Source organism: Macaca thibetana, chromosome 7 (genome assembly GCF_024542745.1).
Source record: "Macaca thibetana thibetana isolate TM-01 chromosome 7, ASM2454274v1, whole genome shotgun sequence".
In the NCBI taxonomy this organism is placed as follows: domain Eukaryota; kingdom Metazoa; phylum Chordata; class Mammalia; order Primates; family Cercopithecidae; genus Macaca; species Macaca thibetana.
In genome coordinates this window covers 57,622,980-57,630,561 of record NC_065584.1, presented here as the reverse complement: position 1 = coordinate 57,630,561, position 7,582 = coordinate 57,622,980, and the positions used below count along the sequence as shown (strand labels likewise).

General features: G+C 50.5%; 1 pseudogene; it reads right to left on the bottom strand.

Annotated features, from left to right (window-relative positions):
- Window positions 1-4,127: 4,127 nt before the first annotated feature.
- On the bottom strand, window positions 4,128-6,905 carry LOC126959146 (uncharacterized; annotated as a pseudogene).
- Between the last annotated feature and the right edge of the window lie 677 nt (window positions 6,906-7,582).

Below are 7,582 nucleotides of genomic sequence, written 5' to 3'. Positions count from 1 at the left end.
CATGCCTGTAATCCCAGCATTTTGGGAGGCCAAGGCGGGCGGATCACGAGGTCAGGAGATCGAGACTATCCTGGCTAACACAGTGAAACCCTGTCTCTACTAAAAATGCAAAAAACTAGCTGGGCATGGTAGCACGTGCCTGTTATCGCAGCTACTCAGGAGGCTGAGGCAGAAGAATCACTTGAACCCGGGAAGCAGAGGTTGCAGTGAGCTGAGATCACGCCACTGCACTCCAGCCTGGGCGACAGAGCAAGACTCTGTCTCAAAAATAAAATGAAATGAAATAAAATAAAATAAAAATAAATAAATATACAAGAAAACCACTGACCCTTCACTAAATTGGTAGTTGTCATCACACTTAATCACTGCCTTGCCGGCATAGCATTCCCTTCTGGAAAACCCATCAGCAGCAGCTGGCAGGAACTCACACCGTTCTTAAATTTATCTGTTAATAGATGGTTTGACTGCAACTTTTCTTAACTTTTAAGCAGCAGCAAAGGAATGTGATGTTTATTGCTGTTTTCCCCCAGGAACAAAGAAATCTGGTAGGACACACACAGGTACAGCATAGAGCTGCTTTCGGAGTTATGCATAATGATTTTTTAAGTTGGAGTGTGTTTGGATGAGGAGGGACAAGAAAGCTCCTTCTGCAGGGGAGGTGGTCGCCACTGCAGCTTCATCTGTCCCTAGGCCACCTCCCTGCAGCCACCCCAGGCGGTTGTGCTGGGCGTCATGTCCTGGCTGCTTTCCTCTGAGTCACAGGACTCACCACAGCACTTCTTCCTCCACCTCCTTCAGGTCTGGCCAGCCAGGAAGTCACAACCACAGATAAGAGGTTCTGTGCTGAGCATCTTCATTGGCCCCCAAGTGAGGCCAGAGGTAGATGGTGATGGGTCTGAGGCTTGGGGCCACTTCACAGGACAATCATCTTTATACTTTTCATTTTGGTTTTAGAACTCTGTGGGATTTCTTTATCTCAAATGCCCTTCTCAGTCTACAGACCTCCTGAAGGCTCATGTGGTTTGCTAGGTATTAGTCTGCTCAATACAGATGACAAGATAGTGGGCGAAACAAGTGGTCTGGTAATGTAAGTTCCTGATGACATGAGATGTACACGGTGTATGTGCAATTTCTCAACACATGTTTGACCTAAACACTTGCAAATACACCATTCTGAGCTGAGACAGTGACTTTGTTTTTGTTTTTGTTATTTTTTTAAGCAATGACATTAATCCAACAATCATTGGAGAATGCCTACTATTTTCCAGGTATTTTCACAAGACCACAAGATTCAATGCGAGAGATCCCCTGCCCTCTAGAGTTTTACAGGTTAATGGAAAGGGGTTTTTACCAAGAAGCGCAAATCCAAATTACTCTTGCTTCTTATGTTAGCAACCTCACAGTCAGGAGTAAGCAGCAGGCCGGGCGCGGTGGCTCACGCCTGTAATCCTAGCACTTTGGGAGGCCGAGGCGGGCGGATCACAAGGTCAGGAGATCGAGACCATCCTGGCTAACACCGTGAAACCCCATCTCTACTAAAAAAATACAAAAAACTAGCCGGGCGTGGTGGTGGGCGCTTGTAGTCCCAGCTACTTGGGAGGCTGAGGCAGGAGAATGGCGTGAACCCGGGGGGCGGAGCTTGCAGTGAGCCGAGATCGCGCCACTGCACTCCAGCCTGGGACACAGAGCAAGACTCCGTCTCAAAAAAAAAAAAAAAAAAAAAAGGAGTAAGCAGCAGCAGCCAAGGGGCACACAGAGCCACAGGCTAAACACAGTCCACAGCTTCCTGTAATCAAAGGGCTTCAAAGATTTGGAAGACACATTTCTTTTTATTTTTAAAGCAACCACACACCTATTCTGGAATAGTGTACAAAAATCATATAGACCATCCTGACTCCTAACCGAATCCCCTCGTCCACCATGAGAGGACGAGGGCACTTTTTGGCATGATGGAGAGAAGGGAGGGGGCAGGGGTGGCCAGAGAGGCGGCTGGAGTGGAGGCGGAGGCACCATGGGAATGTAAACTGCAGGATGCATCCTGAGGCAGTCAGGGTTCAGGGCATTCTTGTGGGTGGTCACTTGGGCCCTAGATTAAAGGCAGAAACACAGAAATGCCTTGGGGGATGTTGTAAACTTCAGCAGCTCTATCCGTTGTTCCAGAAATGAGGGAGAAACATTCACCAGAAGCTTCAGACTGGGAAGAGACAGTCTTTGAAGCAACCCAGGGGCTTCTTAGCTGCAGCGGTGTCTGCTTTGAAGTTCAGTCCACTCTCCCCAGGAAGCCGGGAGGCTCTCAAGTGCTTGCAGCAAAGAAGTTTCATAAAACAGATAGAGCAGAGAGAGGCATGCTGCGCCCTCCAGCATGGCTGCCTGGCAGGAAGCTTTGCTGAGTAACTTTGGTTTTAGTTGGAAACCTTCTGTCATGTTCCTGTCGGGGCAGGGTGGGGAGTGTGGGCTGCACTGTGGCCGGTGGGTTAGATTTCCTCCTTCCATGCAGTGGACAGGGATGCAGGGTGGGGGCATGAAGCCATGGACAAGTGGAGAACTGACCTTGAGAAGACGGAGAGGTCACCACAGAGGGTTTCCAACTCACAAAAGCATTTGTGCTATGGGGAGGACAACGGACGCTGGCCTATAGAACAGGCCACCGGAGATTCCAGAGCAGAGCCCTGCCCAGGCCTCCAGACTTGTGGCTTTAATTATCCAGTTAGTCATAGGTTTACTGTCATCCAAGTTTAAGAAGCTTGACTGTGACCCATGTGCAAAAAAAAGTTGTTCAGGCTTTTTTTTTTTTTTCTTAAAGCCACTCTGGGCTGCTCAGCAGGCTAAGGCAGGATCCTCAGAGCCCGCCAGCCCTGGAGAAGTGGGGACTGCCTACTTGCACTTTTTTTTCCTTTCTTAGGCACTTTTATCTTGAACGCAGAGCCTCAGGCATTGGCCAGTCTGGTTAATCTGGAAAAACTTAAGAGCCAACAGTTTATTTCTGCTCAGAGGGCAGTTTCACTAGCACAGAGCACGTGGTGAGCAGAGCCCAAATTACAAGGCTGGGGGGTGCAGGTGAGGTGCTTCGACCCTGATGGGCGCTGGGCTGCTCACTCAGTTTTACACAGGAAGTGGTAGGGCCCTGTCTCCCCTGGCCCCTGCCCATGCCCCAGGAGAAATGGGTATGTTTGGGTGGTACCCTCCTGCATGGGCAGAGGCAGGTGATTGTATCGCCAGCCCTGGAGCTCAGTGTGCACAGCTTGGGCTTCCATTTGGAGGAACCTGATCCTTGGACTTGAACACTCTGCTCTTTGTGTTTTGCACAACAGGAGTCCTGCTCCTCGCTTAGCTCAGCGCAGCGAGTCCCCTGGTTTCAGCTTCCCTCCTGAGCACCTGATGGTTGTTGGTTTACTGTGACTCACTGCCATTATATCTGCCTGGGCTTATGTTTCCAGCATCTCACCAGAGCTGCTGTGACCCATCTCCTGGGCAAAGCCTTCCACACAGAGGCTGCCAGGCCAGCAGGACAGGAGACCCAATCCATCCATCAGCATTTGAGTAATTCCATCCACACATACTTCTCTTCCAAACACCCGGGCTATTTTCCTTTCCCTGAGCCATGCAAGCCCAAGGCGCCAGCAGGGCTGCGTGCTCTCAGGAGCAGGACACGTCACATCACCTTGAGTGCGCCAGGGGCCCTGCCACAATGATTTCTTTGTGAGGTCATCTTTGCAGCGGTTTCCTGAAGCTCTGGCCTCCTTCCTGGTATCTTCACACATTCTAGGTGTTTCAATTCAGTAAAAACATAAGGGCCTTTTGACTGCTCACTCCTGCACTTCACACTGGGGAGGATACAGAAGTCCCCAGAGAGTGCCCTGGATGACAGAATGTAGTTCAGAGGTATCTAAGGTAGGCTGCACCTAAAAGGGTCCTACAAAGAAAGAATTCCGGGGCCAATTAAATTTGGGGATCCGCATAGTCCATCTCTCTCTTGGTGATTCAAAACATGTATTTATACATATTAAAGGTTCTGAGAAGTCCTGTAAGTAAATCCTGCTCCACTTTTTAACCCACCATTTCCCCAACTCAGCATGATACTGATATTAGCATGCTACTCTTTTCATATAACACCTACTTATATCTTAAGGAACTAATTGATCTTTTGAGATATATTTTAGGAAATGATCTAACAGTGGTTTTCAACCTAAGGAAACACCTCATTAGAGAGTGCTTGGGCATAGGAGGTGGCATTTTGGGTTGTCACAACGATGGGGAGGTGCTACTTGCATTTCATACACAGGGGTTGTGAGGGCGGGGGCGGCTAGTGGTTACAGTGATGATGCAATGCAGCCCGGTCCCAAGCCGGGGGCGGGGCACTGTCCTGCCCTAAATGCCCACAACTCTCCCCACGCCACTCTCCCACCCCACTGAGAAGCAGTGGTTGGGCCCACGCTCAGCATTGTGTTCCAGGCCCTCTCTGCGGGTTCAAACGCCTCTTGATGTCCTCTTGGTCTCTGCCTCCTTGCTTCTTCTAGTTGGGATGCCTGCACGCTGGAGAGAGTTAGGTCTTTTGTGGCTCTGGTCCCAGTAGGAGATGACAGACACAACCAGAGGGCAGGGTTCCATGGTTCCACGGTTCCATCTACTCTAGAGGTGAAAAAGGAGTGTGTGAAGTGGCCCGTGGGAATAAAGAGAAAGCGCTCACCTTTCTGAAAAACTTTTCACCTCTCAGGGAAAGGGGACCTGAGACAAGCCAAAGAGAAAACTCTGGGTGCTCAGCCAACTCTTTGAGAAGGAAAGTGAGGATGGAGGCTAAAGCCCCTTCCATCCTTCCTGGTAACTCAGCGGAGACGCCAACACCCACGATCTGCAACTCAAAGTCAAGGGATTCCGAGTCCCTGCTTGTGTCAACACTGAAAACGCCCATGGCAACGGGCAAGTGCGGCCTGAAACGGCAAAGTGTGTGTTTCACAAAACAGGGGTGGCTCACGGCTGCAGCAGCCCGGGGAGGTGCTGGCCCTGCCTTCGAGGGGCTGGTCCTCAGGGGTGGGTGCAGCTTCGCGGGGCTGGCTCGGCATCGCGCCGCGGCGGTTTGGGCGGGGGAGCAGCTCTGCAGGGAGGCGCCGCCGGGTGGGCTGCAGAGAAAGCGGCAGGGCGGGGCCCCCGGGGGCGCGGGGACGCCCAGCGGCCGGATATCAGCCGCCACGCCCGCGTGGGCGGAGTAAAGAGCAATTTGACTTTGGACGCAGAGGAGGGATGCTGGGAGGGAATCCACCACCGGTCCTCCGGCGACTCCCGTCCTGCGCGCAGCAGAGGCAGCGCCGCCCGTGAACACCCCGGAGCCCGGTGCACGCCGAGCCCCGCAGCAGTTCTCCGCACCTCCGGTAAAGGTCTCTGCAGCAGTCCGAAGGCTCCTCTCCCAACCCAGAAACGTCTGCAATAAATTGCTTCCATGTGCTGGCTTCCCGCTTCCTCTTTGTCTCTCAGGGTTAATGTAGGAAAAGGGAAGTGGCATATATATATATTTTTTATTTTGAAAATGACCTTTGGGGCAAAGTCCTGCCAAGTGTGTAGTTCAATAGCTCATTTTATAGATGAGGACACCGAGCTCCAGTGAAATTAGATTCCAGGTCACCCGCTGGTGTGCCGCCAAACCAGGTGGAGAACCCTGGTGCCTCCGCTCCTTGGGCATTTTGACTCTAGCATTCATGTCTGTTTTCCCTTCTTTAATACCCACTACAGCAAAAATTTTGTTGCTATTTCCCTCTGTTAAGAATTATTAAAACTAGGAGGAGGGGAAGCAAAAAGTTCTTTCAATATTAAATTAAAGCAATGTCTAACAAGCCCAATTGAGAGTCATTTGGCTATCTAGGGGAAGGTAACTTTGACTTACTTTTTACTATAAAATAGAGTCCAAACATTTTTAACTCTTAGTTAGGCCAGGAGCCCCGGCTCAGGCCTGTAACCCTAGTACTTTGGGAGGCCAAGACAGAAGGATTGCTTAAGGCCAGGAGTTCAAGACTGGTGTCAGCAACATAGCAAGATTCCCATATCGATTTTAAAAAATAAACAAAATAAAATAACATGAGATAGTACTGTGTAGAAACTGTTAAAATGTAAGTGCTGTCTGGGTATGGTAGCTCACGCCTGTAATCCCAGCACTTTGGGAGGCTGAGGTGGGCTTGAGCTCAAGAGTTTGAGACCTGCCTGGGCAACATGGTGGTGTGTGCCTGTAGTCCCAGCTACTCTGGAGGCTGAGGTGGGAGGATGGTTTGAGCCTAGGCGGTGGAGGTTGCAGTAAACCAAGATCATGCTACTGCACTCCAGCCTGGGGGACAGAGCCAGATACTGTCTCAAAAAAAAAAAAAAAAAAAAAAAAAAGGTAAATGTTTTTCTGTTCTGCAGAGATGCAAATGATTCCTATCTGGTCAGATAAATTACCCCAAAAGTTACAGTTTTGCTGCCCTGTAGCACGCACGTTAACCAGTTTTGTATCTAACTTTGTGATCTTTTTTTCTTTTTTTTTTTGAGACGGAGTCTCGCTCTGTCGCCCAGGCTGGAGTGCAGTGGCCGGATCTCAGCTCACTGCAAGCTCCGCCTCCGGGGTTCACGCCATTCTCCTGCCTCAGCCTCCCAAGTAGCTGGGACTACAGGCGCCCGCCACTGCGCCCGGCTAGTTTTTTGTATTTTTTAGTAGAGACGGGGTTTCACCGCGTTAGCCAGGATGGTCTCGATCTCCTGACCTCGTGATCCGCCCGTCTCGGCCTCCCAAAGTGCTGGGATTACAGGCTTGCGTCAGCATTCCTTTTCGTTCTCTGAGTTCACAGAATCTTTATTCTGGTAATCTTTTTGAATCAGTGTTGCCACCTTGCAAAGTCCCTTATTAATGAGTTACCTACCTCACTGATACATACTCACCACATCTTGTCAAGGCTTCATATTCCTCTCCCTGTATAGTCCCCACAAATATACACTATCAGCTTTCAGTGCACACCAAGCGCCCTGTTGATTCTCTGTCCCAAGTGGCTCCTCTGGAGCGTATGCATGACATCAGGGGGACATAGGGCTTTTAATTGTCAAAAGTGTACAAACTCAGCACATTATTCCAAATAATCTCTGCCCCTGACCCCTCATATTTTGATCATGCTGTATCTGTGATCTGGGGCTGGGGACTCTGGCCCTCAAGATGCCTACAGTGCTCTCGGCCCCTGCTAAGAGCCTCTGCCCACACACGGGGTCACGTGCATAACCCTAGAACTCTGCGCATGGCTGGATGAACTGTGGCGTGCACCTGATCCAGGCAGCAGCCCACTTCCCGGTCGGTCAGCCAGTGAAGGAAGGCTCAGCCCCACAAGGCCAGTGAGATTCTCTGTCTTGGCAAATTGCTCAGAGTGAAGACTTGGTAGTAAAGGAGAAGGAGATAAAGCAGCCACTTGAGGCCCTGAAGCAGCAGACACTTAAGCAGCAGGAAGAAGATCCCGGCAGAGACAGAACACCTGAGTTTTCCACATGGCCCACGGAGCTTGGAGGCACAGAGGGATGGGCCCCTCTGCTAAGTGGCAAGAAGACGAAATGTCTGTGTTGTAGAACTGTGTGTGAT